Source organism: Cryptomeria japonica, chromosome 3 (assembly GCF_030272615.1).
Source record: "Cryptomeria japonica chromosome 3, Sugi_1.0, whole genome shotgun sequence".
Taxonomy (NCBI): Eukaryota; Viridiplantae; Streptophyta; class Pinopsida; order Cupressales; family Cupressaceae; genus Cryptomeria; species Cryptomeria japonica.
The window spans coordinates 418328749-418345987 of NC_081407.1; positions in this window are offsets into that span (position 1 = coordinate 418328749).

Sequence of the window (17239 nt, forward strand, 5' to 3'; positions counted from 1 at the left end):
CTGGGGGTTATCTACTGCTGCAAAAACTCTGTGGGATCGACCTGCATCCCCAACTGTAGGCTCTGACGTTGTTGGTCTCTGACAACAAGTCTGTTGTGAATATTGAGGATAATGTGTAGCTATATGGCCATACTGACCACAAGAGAAACAAGCTCCCCTATCAGGTCCTCTACCTCCAGTCAGCCCACTGGACTACTGGAAACTTCCCCTACTTGGGGCCTGAGAAGAACTCTATGAGGATTGTCCCAGGAAACTTGGTCTAGCCCTTTGCCAGTTCCTGTCCTTCCTAAACTGAGGGTTTTCCCCATGCTGACCCTGAAACTATTTCAGCCTAGACTGAAATTTCTACTATTGTTGTTGACCACCCTTAGCGGGTATCTAAAAACTCCTATATGGTGCAACAGCCTGGGACTGATTACCCCTAGTCCCAGATCCACTGAAAGGCGCACTGCCAATCTATACCCCTAGCTGACCACCATGCGCACGCAAAATATTCTGCTCTACTAGCCTAGATTTTTCCACAGCTAACGCAACTAATGAAGGCTCAAACACTCACACTCCCCCATTGATGCAATCATTAAGACCTCTCATAAAATGTTGTACCAACATCATCTCATCATTACCAATCCCGACATACTGTTTGAGCTCATAGAATATGTGCTCATATTGATCAACAATCATGCCCAATTGGCGTAGCTCCTGAAACTCATCCGCGCAACGTTGTCTCCACTGTACTAAGAGAAATCGAGCTCTGAACCTCTCTAGGAACATCTCCCAAGACATTGTACTAATATCCACACTGATCCTCTACTCCTCCAACCTCTACCAAGTGAAAGCGAAATCCCTGAGATGTATAATAACGCACCTCACCTTGGTGTTACTACCATACAGATGCATGGAAAAATACCTATCCAAGTCAATGAGCCAAGTCTCAACCTCAAGTTTGGTACCCGAACCATCAAAAGTGGGAGGATGGGATCTCAGTAAATCCCTACCTCCTGATCCACTGGAACCTCTCTCTCTCTCTCTCTCTCTCTCTCTCTCTCTCTCTCTCTCTCTCTCTCTCTCTCTCTCTCTCTCTCTCTCTCTCTCTCTCTCTCTCTCCTAAAGGTGAGACTCTCCAAAATGAACATTACCCTACAACTCGGCCTCAGGTCTAGGACCCAGTCGAGCTAATACCTCCTAAAACATCTGTCGCAACTCCTCCCTTTCGGGAACCTGTTGTACAGTGTGTTGCTCACTAGGTTGTCTAACCTCCCTGTGCTAACTCTGGTGAACACACTAAACCTGCTCAACACTCTCACGAGTAGGTTGTGGTGAAAGACTCTGAAAGCCTACACTATGGCCATAACTCCTACCTCTACCATGACCTTTACCTTTTCTAGCCATAATCCTAACAACACAAGAGCAAAAGTTTATATCTACAACAAGGATACTAACAAGAGAAACACAAACACTAAGACTTAGCAATAGGTCTAGTTGAATGGGCTCAATTTATAACTAGAGTACCCAATGTTGAAACTTGGGCTCTGATACCAATTGTAATGCCCCACCAGCAAACCCAGCAAACCCTGAAGGGATTAAACTAAAACACTTGAAAAGAGTGTAAATAATTTTTTTTAAACTTTAATAAGTTTAAAGATACATTGAGTTAACATAACATTTAGATTACACAACACAAGACTTAACTTAACACCTAAAGGGTGTCCCAACTTGGTTAACATGGTTTAAACTAAGATTGCTTAGCATTAATTAATCCAATTAAGTTGATTAAACATAAAAACATAATTACATTTGACCAATAGTTAATTCATCCAATAGTATTAAATATTGATAACATGTCTAAGTTTCATTCATTAGGATTATATCCATTACATTTCATCTAAAATTCAAATAAAACATATGCCTTAACCTTTAATTTCTATTCATACATTGTTTTGCATCATAAGATAGAAATACATTACATTCCACTAAATCACTAAGTCTCAAAAATCGGATAATGTTTATATTACAATTTACATCTTGCCATGAAGGCATACATATCAAATAATTATAACTGACCATATAACGTCCATGATATACAAAGAATGTTCCAAGGTAACAAATAGGATCCAACTGAATAACAAGACACTCAAATCCAAGGACAACTGGAACACCTGTGAAGCCAACTCCTGCAAGAAGGAACAAACACACCCAATGGAAAGTGGCACTACCACCCGACCATGTGGCTCAAAAAGAACCACCCCACCGTGCTAGGAGATAGAAATAAGACCCACTAGCAACCTACAAGGTATGCACACACATGGTCGAAACACAACATCAAAAAGACTCACAAGAAGCATAAACTCGCAGAACATGACTCCACAACAAAACTCAGGTGAAACCAACAAGGCTACACACTGCTGACCATAAGGGAAGAGTGTCATCACATACCCTTGTATGGTTATCCTGACAGGCCTCCATAGGTCACGACCCCCATCCCTAGTTATCATGGTAACCTCTCCTGAACCCCCGGTCCCATCCAAGTCTCACGTGGATCCAAACAATCCTTTAATGAGGACAAGGTTGTTGGTTTGCCATTCCAAGCCTTTTCACTACATCCTGAGTCTATACTAGCACTCAACCATGAGCGAGGTATAATTGTCTTACTTAATGTTTCATCTACCCAACCCCCTAATGTATTATTAGGTTATCACTTACTTATACAAATTTTGAGGGATTATCCTGCTAAGCTCTTTGGGCATGACCCCCACTTGAAAGCCACTCTCCCTTATGACACTAAACCAAAAATGTCCCAATGAACTCCAAAACCAAGGTACCAAACTGAAGTTACACAATGGAGTTCAAGACAATAGAAAAACACTTGACCAAAGAATCCCTTGCACAATGTTAAACCAACTGACAAAACTCAGTCAAGTGACATGACCGACCAACAAAAATGACCACATGAAAACATCTAATTCAATAAACCAAGGACTTGCAATTTCCAAATTAAATGTGAGAACAGTCGGATTAAAACAAGCATCTTCACTAATATAGAATAACATTACTTGACTGTGGGTTGACCACGACGTGGTCCACCAGCCATGGGACATGGTGCCATCGGCACCTCCCCCCCCCCTCCCCCCAATATTTTAACATATATTTTTTTTAATATTATTTTTTTAATAACCCACTATATTTCATAATAAGAACTAGTAATATTTTAATAATAATTTTCTGTGTAAAAAACCGAGTTCAACTTAAAACATGAACTACTAAATTTTAAAAGCAATATTAACACTCAAAAAACAATTTATTTTTCCAGCAACTAAAACAAAACCCCTATGCATTTTTTTTTACCAGTAATTTCTGAAAATCAAACCCCAACAATATACCATATTCAAAATTTTAAAACAGCAAGGATTTTAAAACATTAAAAAGATAAATGATTGTTTTTGTTTTTCAATTTCATTCAACAACCAATAATTTCCCCATTTCCCCAATTTTCCTAGGTTTGCCCCAAAATTAAAAAAATTCTTAGCATAATCCCTTATAAATCAACAATGGGAAATTCCTAAATGAAAACTAACAGGGAAAATAACATAAACTAATTTAAACTACTTGCAAAATCAACTCAAAACCCAACGGAGAATTGATTTAACACCAAAATTTTACTCAACCAAAACAAATCAATGCACAAAACACTAGACAAATTCTTCCACCAACAATCTCCAGCTCAAAACATACACAGAGGTTTTTCCCCAAAATATTTTTCTCTAGAATGCGTAATGAAATGTTTTTGGTAAATATTTCATATATAGAATTTTTCTTTTCAAAATATCTTTTAGGTCAAGTTTAAATTTTTTATTTTTTAAAAATAAAATTAAAAATTTCAATTTCTTTTTCAAGGTGTAAGGAAGTAAAGTAGCGGAAACAACTTCCTACACTAACCTTGAGAGGAGGGTAATGCAAAACTTTTTCAGATCGTTACAACAGTTACAGAAAATAGAAATAGATATAATAGCAATCATACCACAACACAATGATTTACGTGGGGAAAACCCTTTCGGGAGAAAAACCCCACCCTCCAAAAGCAGCTCAATATTTTATTCAGCAATCAAAACAGATTACAACATACTTGCAGAGCAAGCTCTTCGCAGGAGTACCACTAATCAGAGATTCAGAGGCAACTCAATAGCCATAAGACTCTTACACACAACCTCTATCTCACACACCTCATAAATAGGAGATACAATACAAGAAACCGTCAAACGGTATTACAAAACCATGGGCTCAAACCACCCAATAAGGTGTAGCCGACCTTATCTCCCTTCTAGATGCCCTATGACATGTTAAAGCACACATCAACACGTGTCGCTCCCTTTTACAGCTCATTTATGTATCCGATACAAATTATTTTTCCTATTTCAGGAGTACAAACTTCCGGAGGCCATAACTTGAGAACCGGGTGTCCGATTGACGAACCGTTTGAAGCGCCGGAAAGCTCGCGAAGTGCTCTATCACCTTGTAACCTGCTTTGCCGGTTACGGCCACTTTTCAGGGCATTTAGGAGCCTCTAAAGTCCCCAAAATTAAGTTTAAATATTTTATTGCACCCCTCCAAGACGAAAACTTTAATATCTTCAAAACTAGCTGTGACCTTGCGACGAAACTTTACCGGAATGCTTATCTAGCCAACCAGAAGCTTCAGGGAGAGTTTCGCACCATTTCGTGCTCAAATGAAAACTTACTATAAATAGTAACCTCGCATAAATGCAAGGTTGAGACACCATTTTTCCCAACACAAGGGAATGCATTTTTATTTAAACTTTCAAATTAAATTCATTTCCTTTTTTTTTTCCTCACATATGAAAAACAATTAATATTAATTATACATAAAACTAAAACAACTTTATTTCTCTCTTTTTTTAAATCAATTAAAAACACATACTATATCATTTCATTATTTAACTCAACAATTCATTTTTGACTATTCAAATAGAATAATCGATAAATCTATTAAAATATTAAAATTCACTTAATCATTTATTTTAAAATTAATTTTAAAAACACATAACAAGCAATCAACAAGGCAAAACACAAACACGACCTGCATACCAACAAAAAGGACGGTTGACCGACGACTGACACTGCTCAATGATGAGCAAGGCTAAGGGTAAACTCAGGGCCTTAAGACTACCTCCTCCACTTCCATCAGATTATTTAGGTATGCTCAGACCTGTGGGACCAGGTGAAGTCAGTACCTTGTACCTGCAAATCCTGCATCACCAATTCACCGATGAAGGAGAATCGTGATGTTCCTTGTCTCACCGAAGTGAGTGAAGGAGAATCATCTCCTCACACCCCATACACTTACAAACATGATAACATGTACATAACACATCTCACACATAAAATAAATGTGTTAGTCCATGGTCAGTAATCCAATAAGATAACATCTAACCATCATTAAGGGAAATAATGCGTAAACAACATACACTGAAACTCAAATCAAAGTATAACACATCATAGCATAATATTTGAGTAAAATATTACCATATAATGTATCCACTACTATCCACTGAAAAAGTCAACTATAGTCAAAACAAGTATCTAAAAAGTTTGATCGAGGGAGGGGTGCTACAAAACATAACTCATTAATGCTTCATCTCTAGTAGAAAATTAATTTTAAAAAAAGGGTACCATATCAATAGGAAAGGTAGCTACAATAGCATTCGCTTGCACCAAATGATCCTCATGGGGGAGGCACATTCTAGGATAAACATCATTCTTCAAAGATTCATCCTTAGGAGGAAAATTTTTGAAAGAAGTGCTCATAATCTCTTCTTGCACCAATGTGCCCTCATTAGTAGGACCAAATTTGGGAGGGGGTAAATCAAAGCTATGTGGGAAATAAATAGCTAAATTTCTATCATATGCTTAAAATGAAACATCATGAACATCTTTAAGGGTAGGACAAACTTGGGGAGAAGGATTAACACTACCCATTAATGTTTCATATCTAAGAGAGGTACCATGTATGGAATGTAAAGTGACATTAAAAAACGTGTTTATAATATCATCCTCTTGATCTAACATACTTGTTATACCAATTTTAGCTGAGTGAATTTGAGATAGCCCCCACAATTTTTGTCCAAATTGAGGCCCATAAACTCTAAGCTTATTTTTGATCTAGAGCGATTAATTCATCTTCTGGATCATTTTTGAGTTAGTTTTATTTTTGGCTATTTGGGTGTATTGTTGGATTTTAAAATGAAATCTACACTTAGAGCGTGGGTCAGATGCATATCGGGTTCAGGAACTTGAAATGCACATTTAGGTACAAATTGGGTCCATAAACCCAATATACACCTCATTTAATTCAAACATATTGGGGAATTTATTTTGAGAAGTTAGAGTTTTAATAGGTCTTTGATCCTTTTATATGTATGTTATATGTGTTTTGGCTTCATTTTTTACCTTGCTTTATCGATTTAAATGATCACTAGGGTTTTCATCTTACTCGAGTCGATCTTTCTAGATATGTTGATTTGCTCTCTCTTTTTATGTATTTTCTTTAATGTTTTAGTTATTTTCAATTAAAGGTTTGTTTTTTATGGTTTAGGCCTGTGGCCCCAAATTGTTTTCCCTTTTGTCATGACTTTGGAAAGTTTGGGCTTGTGCCCCTGAACATTCTATTTTCTCTGTGAATTGATCTTCCCAAATGATGAATCGGGTTTATTTACCCGTAAGAACCATTGCCACTTTTGAACTATGTGGTTTGGGTCTGTATGCTCAAACTAAACAACTTTGAACTGTTGAATTGTGTGGTTCAAGCATACAAACTTGACACACACCTTAACCTTATACTTTTGCATTTTTAATGGTTTAGTCTGGGCCAACGAACCCAAAATATAGGTAGTGATTCATTTGGTGTAATATGAGTTTGTTGACCTGACCTACATCTATTTATACCCTTTTGAACCATAAAGATGTAGTTCAGGTCTGTTCGGTCAACACCCAATGTTATTCAAATGGTGTATTTTGGGTACGTCGACCCAAACTACACCCAAAGTTAATCATATGGTATAGTTTGGGTCTGCCAACCCAACCTACACCCAAATTGTTTTACTCTTACATGAATCAAGTCACTTTGTTCCCAAAAAAACAAATCAAGTTCATAAATCTGATTCATGCAATCTATGCACCTCTTTCATTATAGGTGAAAATCATGTCTACAGACCCGATTTGCATTTAAATATTTTTATGTAGTTTGTCAAGGTGCACATTGGGTCTATAGACCTGGTTTACACCTAATACTTAGAAATTTTTCTAAGTATAGAAAATGTACCAATGTTGGAGATCTATCAAAATTGAAGATGTTTTTCTATGATGGTGATTTCATCTAATTTTGGAATACCCTTCTGAACTCTAATGTAGTTCAAGCTATTTACAAATGTTAGAGTCATCTCCAAGAAATAAGACAATGAAGTTCAAGAAACAAGATCCCTATCTAGTCTTTCCACCATCCGCAATGGCATAAAGTATTACAAATATTAGGGACACTAAAATAGGCCACATGAACATTGATGAGTTTCTAAGATGAGTTAAAAATGGTCCACACTTCTAATTAATGGAACCTACCATTAATAGTAGTATTCATTTGGTTGCAACTTTTCCTACACCAACTCAGAATCTAGAGTTCATGCTTGCAATGGCTAATCATTTTGACCTTGTAATTCAAAGTGTGAAATATGTTTATGGAAAGAAGGTGATTATGTTGAATGAGGATTTATTTGATTCTTTGTTCAAATGCCCGAGTATAGGGAAATATGTAGACATAGATATAAAATTTGTCGAGGCCTATTATGAGAAACATTCAAATAAGTGCATGTTTGACAATGGTCTTGAAAAGAATAGAGTATATGATGACGCTTGGGAGGTCGTCAACCAATATGGGTGCATGTTATTGCAATTTTCGACCTTCGCCTATATAAGGATAGGATGTTATGATGATCAACATTTCATGCTCCCAAGGTATATATTTGACAAGATTGTTCTAATGGAATTGGTAATGCAAATGGTGGTGGTACATGAGAAACAATTAAGCTCTCATAAAGTAGGTTTGAAATTTTTATTGTCTATTATAAATTATTCTATCAATTTAGTTTTCAAATAATGAGCTATGGAAGATGAAATGAGGAGAGTAAAAATAAAACAATTCAAGTCTAGGAGTAACTTTCATTATAGAGGTATGAAGAATAAGTTGAAAAAGAGCTATACTCATGTTCACTAAATTGAGGATATCTAGGAAAAATGTAGGAATGAGGAAGATATTATGAAACTTGATTACTGTCACCTTACCAAAGATCAAATAGTAAATCTCAACTTGGCAGATGTTCCTAATGACTTGGTTGATGATGGTAATATCCTAGATCCTATGTATGAAAGCAAGAATATTGTTAATACTCCACTTCCTCTTATCCATTGGCCCCAAAAGAAGGTGGTTTCCATAAGAACCAAATTTCAAAGAATTCTTGCAAATACAAATATTTGGTTGACATAAAAAGGAATCTAGTTGAATCCATTTACCATCAGGTCAGAGGATAATATTGTTGGACCTGTTGGAAAAAGGTCAAAGCTAAGAACAAAGAACATGCAAGCTCCTATTGCTTTGTCTAAAGTTCCTGAATACAAGTTCATTATAAGAATGAGTAAAGGGAAGGAGCAAAAAAATTTCCAATTCAAGTGCCTAGAAAGAGAAAGAAAAAGACCTAGAAGAAGGAGAGCATGAGGATGAGCCTATTGACATGGACCAAATAGAAGAGGAACAACAACAACAAGAATCAGAAGAAGTAGAAGAATTCAATGAAGAGGATCTACCAGATATTCCAAGGGCCACCGAACCTGAAGACATAAAAGATCATGTTTCCCAAGCATCAAGTCCTATTTTAGTTGCAATATCTTCATAGGTTCATGTTTAAGAGTCCATACCATTTGGGTCCACTATTTCATATGTGCTAGATACTCCTAGTGTGACTGTGTCTTCTTCAGTTGTTAATGAAGTTGTCTTAAATACTCCTCGAGATAACATTGAAAATGTGTTTTACCCTTTTCCAAATTTATCTGAAGTATCTACAACCATGTTTGAGGATTTTGAAAACTTCATGTCAGATATGGGGCCTTTACCCAGTGTGTCAGTTGTTGAAAATCCATCTTTTGTTATGAAGTTCACTCCTCCTATTACAACCACTGTTGTTTGAGGCCAAGGAACTTCTTCCCTAATATTGGTTATAGATATTGTATAGGAATTCATCCTACCACCCTAGTTTCTTTCTAACACATATAAGAGGAAGAAGCAAGTTATTTCTCCTAATGACTATGATTTTGGTCAATTGGTGTCTGTCAAACCAAAGACTGTAAAGAAGGCTAAAACTTTCTCAAGGGTTAAGGTGGATAATTTAAAAAATAAATATGCATAAGTAGAAGAGCCTCCTCTTGATAAAAATATAGGGGAATTCCAAGAAGAGTACTGTGTAATAAAATGTATTGAGCCAGGGAAACAAACCCATGAAGGTACAATGGAGGATGCTCAGTTATCTTTTGATGCTCTTGTGGCAAGATATAATGAAGAAAAGGTCAAGAAAGATAAGCTTAAGTCACAAGTGGAAAAACTCACCATTGTGTTAGCTAAGATAACTAAATCTTCAGAACTAATCGAGCCAATGACTTCATCAGTTAATGAGTAAGTCATAAAAAAAGTTGAATGAGTTACCTCATGAGGTAGAGCAACGGGTGAATGGAAGGATAGGATGCTCAATCAAGGAACACACCTTTCAAGTTGTGTTTCTAAGTTTATTAACAATGTGGAAAGTTTTAAATCTAAGTTGGATGCAACACTGAATATCTTCATATAGGAAATTACTACACATGAAAATATTTTTGATGCTTGGACAAAGCTCAAGGATTTTCCTTTAGATATTTTGGTTGGAATTTAAGTGATTCCTTCTAGGACAATGTATGTTCAGTACAAAGAGTTGTTAAAACATCGTATGTAAATTCTAGAGTAGCTAATTAAAGATCTAGAAGAAGTAAAAGGCCTAAGTGAGAAGACAATGAAAAGAATCATCGAGAAGGTTGATGAACATCCTTGTGATTTACTTGATCAGGATCACAAGCTACTATCGTTGGATCTGGTCATACAAGAATTTAGTTTGCTTTTGTAGGCCAAAGCTAAGAGAGTAGATTTCACTCTCTCATCAATTGACAAATTGATAGAAATCTAAGTTATCTTGGATAGTCTAGGATCTATCTTGAAGAAATCTAAAGAAAACTACTCAATCTTGATGGACTCAATTACAGGAGCTCGAGTCATCTCAAGCCATGTTGATGAACCAGAACACTCAAAAGTACAATCTGCTCTCCCAAAGTTTGAAAATTTCTTGAAGAAAAATGGAGATGATGATGTGCAAGATGGATATCTAGAAACTTGGTCATTTTTATGCATCTCTAGTTTAGTGTCATTTTGTAGTTCCAATTGACACTTCAAGTGTCTTTTTGTATATATAGTTTTTACGTGGGGTTGCCCAAGTCCTAAGTCAAATTGAACTCTACTTTTGACTTAGTCATAGTTAGTTGTAACATTTCCTAGTTTTACTCATAGCTTCTCCTCTATATATATGACGAAGCTCTTTGTAATTTTTATCTTTTATCTTTATGCAAATAGACTCTATCAAAGTGAAAAGAAAAGTGAAACTTTGAGTTCATTTGTGATTTTGCAAATTCAATCAATAAAGACAACATCTTTTGTCGGTATTACAGTAAGAAAGATTGTTGGCATTTCAATATCAGGAGATTATTGATATTCAGTAAGGATATTGTGAAGGTTGTTGAAGATTATTGATATAACTAAAGAAGGATGATAACTATCTTTATAACATTATTTTGTCATTGATGTCAAGAAATTGATTATCTTATTCAGTATGATGTTGCCATATCTTGAGAAGATTGATTAGAAGAGAATTAAGATGTCGGTAAAAGACACAGAAAGAATGTGATGAATAAGGGGAGATATAAGTTATTCAATGGGCAAATATTACCGAGTTAGACAATGATGAGATCATGGTGTTTAGATTGTTTTGATGTCCTACATATGTTGTTTATTATAAGGTTAATACTATAATATGTCACCGAGCAAAGAACCTAGTCAATAAACCCTAAGGAACCTAGTCGGTAAACCCTAAGGTTATCGATATCGGTTAATGAAGGCAGAATGTCTATGGAGTAAAGTTTAGTATTCACCGGGTTGCAACCGAGTTATGACAGTGTGCATGGGATGGATAAAAGCATTATTTAATGAAGGACAATGATTAGCTGGAGATGTACAAATGATTGGTATGTCGTGCATGAAGTTTGTTAAGGATCTATGGCAAAGGAAAATCGGCAGGAAGATCTACAGCGCAAATTGAACCGCAATAACCTTATGCAAGTTCCAAGAAGGGAATGCAAGTCCCGAGGTAAGGTAAAACATTTTCAGATGGGAAGGATACATTGAACCTGGTCAAGTTTGAAGATCTGATGGCTAAGATTGATCATGGGAAATGTGATCAAGGAGATTTAGCGGTTAGCAATTGTTTATAAATAAGGAATTGTTGATAAACAATGTATGAGGGCAAGTGTATGCACAGGGATGCTACATAGTGATTACCGAGCGCAGAAGCTTGAAGACCTGTTTGAATAATAGAGTAGAGAGCCCAATAGAGGGACAAGATAAGTCATATGACTAGATTTTTTTGAGAAAATAAGAATCTGCTTTAGCATATGTGAAGTTGCAGATAGATTTTTATTACTGTTATTTTGTAAGTGACAGAAAATCTCTTAACCGAGTGGACTTAACAGTCTTATATGTAAACCCTCTAGCATGGTAACATTCTAAATGAGTGTTTGAAATCCTTTAACAAGGTCACTTCTAACAAAGTGAAGATCCTAATAGATCTGAGGGAAATCCCTTAACCGGGTCACATCTAGCAATGTGTTTGTAATCTCTAACAGGATTTGCTTTTAACCGAGCATACTCTAGAAGAGTATATTTCTTAGTGGGTCCGAAATCCCACAGTGGTTTTTCCTTATTTGGGTTTCCACGTCAAATCTAGTGTTATGAGTGTTATTATGATTATGTGTTCATAAGTTTGAATGTTTAGCAGTTTTTGGTTATATTGCTTAAGTATATGTTACCGAGGTTGAATCTATTGATTTTAAGGAAGATTAAGTTTGTATGATTCACCCCCCCTCTCATCTTGTTAGCTATTGGCATCTGTACTTTACATTAAGTATCGGAACTATCATCTTTGGCACTCAAACTTTGAGTTGGGTTCATTGTGTTCTATGGTGAGAGTATTCTTACATCATTCTTGCTATGGTAATTGAATTGATTGAGTAAAAGCAGTTTGTAGGAATATTGTGGAAGAGTAGAATAAATTTAATTGTGCAGACTTTGTCCTACATTTCATAATTTGCAGAATATAACTTGTTGGAGGATAACATCATAAAGACTTTGAGCTATATCTTGTTGTCTTATAGCAAGTAAAAGAATTTAAATTTTAGTTTATGAATTTGTATGAAAAATAGAATTATAAAGTATTTGAGCTTCATTTTGTTATTTTAGAGAAAGATTGCTTTGGGCTACATAAGTTATTGGAAAAAGGTTAATCATTGAAACATTACAAGGTGTTGTTGCATATTAGTTTTATCACTTGGCACCTCAAACCATCACAAATTGGGACACACTCAAAACTCAATTTGAGGCAAGGTTCAAGTTGGCTAAAGACGCACATGCTTTGTTGGTGCAACTTACACAAACGAAGAAGGAACCTCATGATCCCATGCATGATTTCATCGCAAATTTTAAAAATTTCAAGAATCGTATTCCTCCCATTGTTCAACCAAATATTGAAAATATTTAATTTTTCTTTGTTAATTCTCAACTACTAGAAGTGAGTTTATTGTTGAGAAGATCACCTGTAAGAGATTTGGCACATGCACAATCTCTAGCAACTAAAGTTGAAGATGATCTTATTCTTTCCGTTAAGATTAGGAAAGACTCAAATAAGTTTAAGAATTTTGCATTGTTTTCTAAGTCAACACCATCAGGTACTACTGATCCTATGGTGCAAAGGATGGGAAATGTGAATCTTTCTCTTAAGAAGCAAATTTCTCAAAATTAATTCTCCACTCTGTATAAAGATATTTCAAGGAGAACATATCCAAATAATTCCAACAACTATGCAGCCAAGAATCAGAAGAAGCTTCCACCTCTACTAGAGAGGCTTGCTCTTGAAGCTCCACCACCAACATAGCAGTTGGGTTCTTTGAAGTTGAACAAGGAGATGTTCCCACTTCAGAAGAAGATGTCATAGCTCTCTTTTAAGATCAAGGAGATGATGTGACTAACAACTCTAGTATCAGGTACATATTATGAAGAATCTGCAAGACAAGAGCAAGAAGTTGATGCTCGTGACTATGCAATTATCACCCGCTCACAAAATCAACCTAATCATCAAAAAGATGATGAGAAAAAGGAAAGAGATACTACTCAACCACTAGTCACTATTGCAAAAAGGGGAATTCTTCTTCCAATACTACATAATAATACAATGGGATAAAATCAAGTAAGTACATCTGCTCATCCTCTTCTTCAAATGTAGTAAAATCTAGTGCCCCAAATCCTAAACCTCGAGTTGATTCCTCGTCTTCTTTATAATTTCATATCAAGTTTTGACATAATTGAACATGCTAAGAAGACCAAAATCCAAATGTCTGAGGTTGAATACCTATAAGCCAACCTAGATCAGTTTGACAGATTGGTTAAATTTGTTAAAGATAAGGATACTCATCCTACTTCTAATTCTTCCGAAAGTATACCTTCTTCTTCTTCTTCACCCAAGAATCTTCCAAATAACCTAGTTACTATTCCTTCATTCACCCCAGGAAAAGTAGAGCCTTTCTATATTTCCTTTTTGATAAATGGCTTTAAGCTAAGTAACCATGGTATTTATTTTGGAGCATAGGATAATGGTTTTCCATCCAAGGTGCTAGTGCCTTAAAATTAACTTTAACCAAAACTTTTGGTAATTGTTATTCCATGAAAAACAAACAAGTTCCTCTTGTGGGGAAAATTAAGGATGCATAGTTTGCATTTGCATCTTTTATGGATAAAAGGATCAAGATGACAATCTTGGTCACAAATGTTCTCGCCTCCTATGGAATGTTATTAGGGCCCAATTTTTGTAAGGATGTAGGAGGTGATCTTAACATGGATATGTCTCAAGATAATATTCATTTTAAAGGGGTCATGCAAAAAATTCTCCCTAAAAAAGAGACTTAGTATATAGTAGTAAAGGCTAATGATCCTCATGCTCAAATCCTTTTTTAGTCTGTTGGAATGGGAAATTACTACTTACATATTGATGAGGTCTCAGAATTTGCTTAACATTGGTCAAAAAATTATGAGGTATCCGAAGGATTTGAACCCTCAAATTTTTTAGATAGTGAAAAGTTTGTAGATGCAAATGAAGATCTTTTGTCATCAGGTAATGATGATAACAGAGGTCCAATTTCTGAATCTAATGAATTCTTTGAAATGATTGATCTGAAAGTTAGAGGTTCTATAATTGATAAAGTTCAAATTTCTTCAAATAATGACAATGAAGATAGTAACAATGATGTTTGCATACTTCAGTTTGATGGTAGTTGTGCTTCCATTAGATCTAGAGAAAGCATTGTTTTATTTCTCTCCAAGGAGAAGTTTTTCCTAACTCTTTCAAGTTGTAGTTTTCTAATACTAACAACACAAATGAATATGAATCTTTATTGTTAGGAATTGAAGTTAGACATGAGAAAGGTATAAATAATCTAAATGCACAAGGTGATGCTGAGTTAGTGGTATGTCAGGTAAGGAAAATATATCAGACAGGGAACGACATGCTCAAGCATTACCATAATTTGGTAAGGGATAGCATCGAAGCATTTGATGCATTCAATATCTTAGTAGTTCCCATGGAATTCAATGATAGGGTTGATTCTCTTTCAACATCTTCCACCCTTTTGATTCCTCATAAATATTTGAACCAAGATAAAAATACTATTGAGTTAGTCTCAAGGCTAAGCGTTCCTGATAATTGAGATCATTGGAAATTTTAAATGATGATAAGCACATTATCAACTTTATTGAAGTTAAAGACGACTTTAATAGTTTGTACTTTGAAGGTAGTAATTCTTCTTGATCGGAAGTAATGTTTTATAAAGAATATGACCCTGGAAAGGAATTTATTCAATTGAAAGGAAATTAAATCCCTAAAGGTTTGGTTTCCCATGAAAATTTGTTTGATAAACATGATTGCTACATTAAAACGCAACCACGGGTAGATCCAAAATCTTCTACGAGATATGAGAAATATAATATTGGATCAAAATATGATCTAAAATTTATAAATATTGATAACAGTTGTACTCCAAAAGAAAGAATTCAGTTCATTTAGTTGTTATGCCAATATATTGATATATTGACATACTTGTATGATGATCTCAAATCTTTCCAGCCAAAGGAGGTGCAACATGGCATTCCTCTCAAGACTAGTGCAATGCCAATTAGGTAGAAACAACGACAATACAACCCAAATATTTCAAGTACCATCCTTTCTGAGATTCAAAAGATGTTGAATGCACAAATTATCTTTCCTATCCATCATTCAGTGTGGGTAGAAAACATATTTCTAGTGTGTAAGAAGAATGGACAAATTCATATTTTTGTCAATTTCAAGAATCTCAATCAATTGTCACTTAAGGATAATTACCCTTTGTCGGTAATGGATCAAGTACTACAAACAATGACATGATCCTGGATGATGTCTATATTGGATGGTTTCTCTGGTTATAATCAGATTGGGTTAAGTGAAGCAGACCAACACAAGACTACATTTACAACTCCATGGGGTACATTTTCATATCATAGAATGCCTTTTGGGCTAATCAATGAAAGGGATACTTTCTAAAGGGCCATGGATTTAGCCTTTTAAGGAATTCTTGGTAGGTTTATTGTTGTGTACCTGGACGATCTCAGGATTTTCTCCAAGGATTGTGAGAATCATCTCTATCACTTGCAACAAGTATTAGAGAGGATGTTGCAAGCACGATATTTCACTCAATCCCAAGAAGTCAGTTTTTGGATTAATAGAGGATAAACTCCACATACAGATTGTATTTGAATAAGGGATTAAGATTGACCCAGAAAGGGTCAAGTCAATTCACAATCTCACCTTACCTACTAGAAAGACAACCATTCATTCTCTCTTTGGGAAGGATAAATCTATGCACAAGTTTAATCTTGATTTTGCAGAAAAGACTCGTCATATTGTTGATATGATGAAAGGTAAATCTACTTTCTGTTGGAGTGTTTAAGGGAAAGTAGCCTTTATTGAAATCAAGGAGGCCATTGCACATTCTTTGGTTCTAGTTATTCCTGACTATACTAAAGATTTCATCATATATAGCTATACTTCAAAGCATATTATGTCTATCATCTTGATACAGAAAAATGAAGAGGGGATTGAGTCGACCCTATTGCTTTCATGAGTTATCCATTGAAGTTTAATGAACTAAAGTAATCATAAATGGAGAAGCATGCATTTTTTGTAGTTAAGGCAGTCAAATATTTCAGGTTCTACATCTTTAACTCTCACACTCTTGTCTTGGTCCCAGATACAAGTGTGAAGTCTATTATGACTCAACAGGAATTTGGTACTAACAGGGGCAATTGGATTGAAAGAATCTAAGAGTATGATTTAGAAATCAAGCCCACAAATATTATTCATGGAAAAGTCTTATGTTAGCTCATGGTTGAAAACATCAGTTGATCAAGATATGGAAGACGATGAATTTTAAGAGAAGCTTCCCACTATGTTTTTTGTTAGCCCCACTGATGAATGGTACTCCAATATTGTTCATTTTCTCACATATGGACATCATTTGAATTACAAGGAAAAGAGGAATGTTAAGTTCAAGGTTGCAAACTTTGTCCTTTGGGGCAATTGTTTGTATAAAAAATATTGATGGTACTTTCTTAAGGTGTGTTGATATAGCTCCACATGAAAAATTGTTGGAGTCATTTCACAACTTAGAATGCAGTGGACATTTCTCTGCACCTGTAATAGTTCAAAAGATTCTTAGGGATAGGTATTATTGGCCCATACTTTTTCAAGATG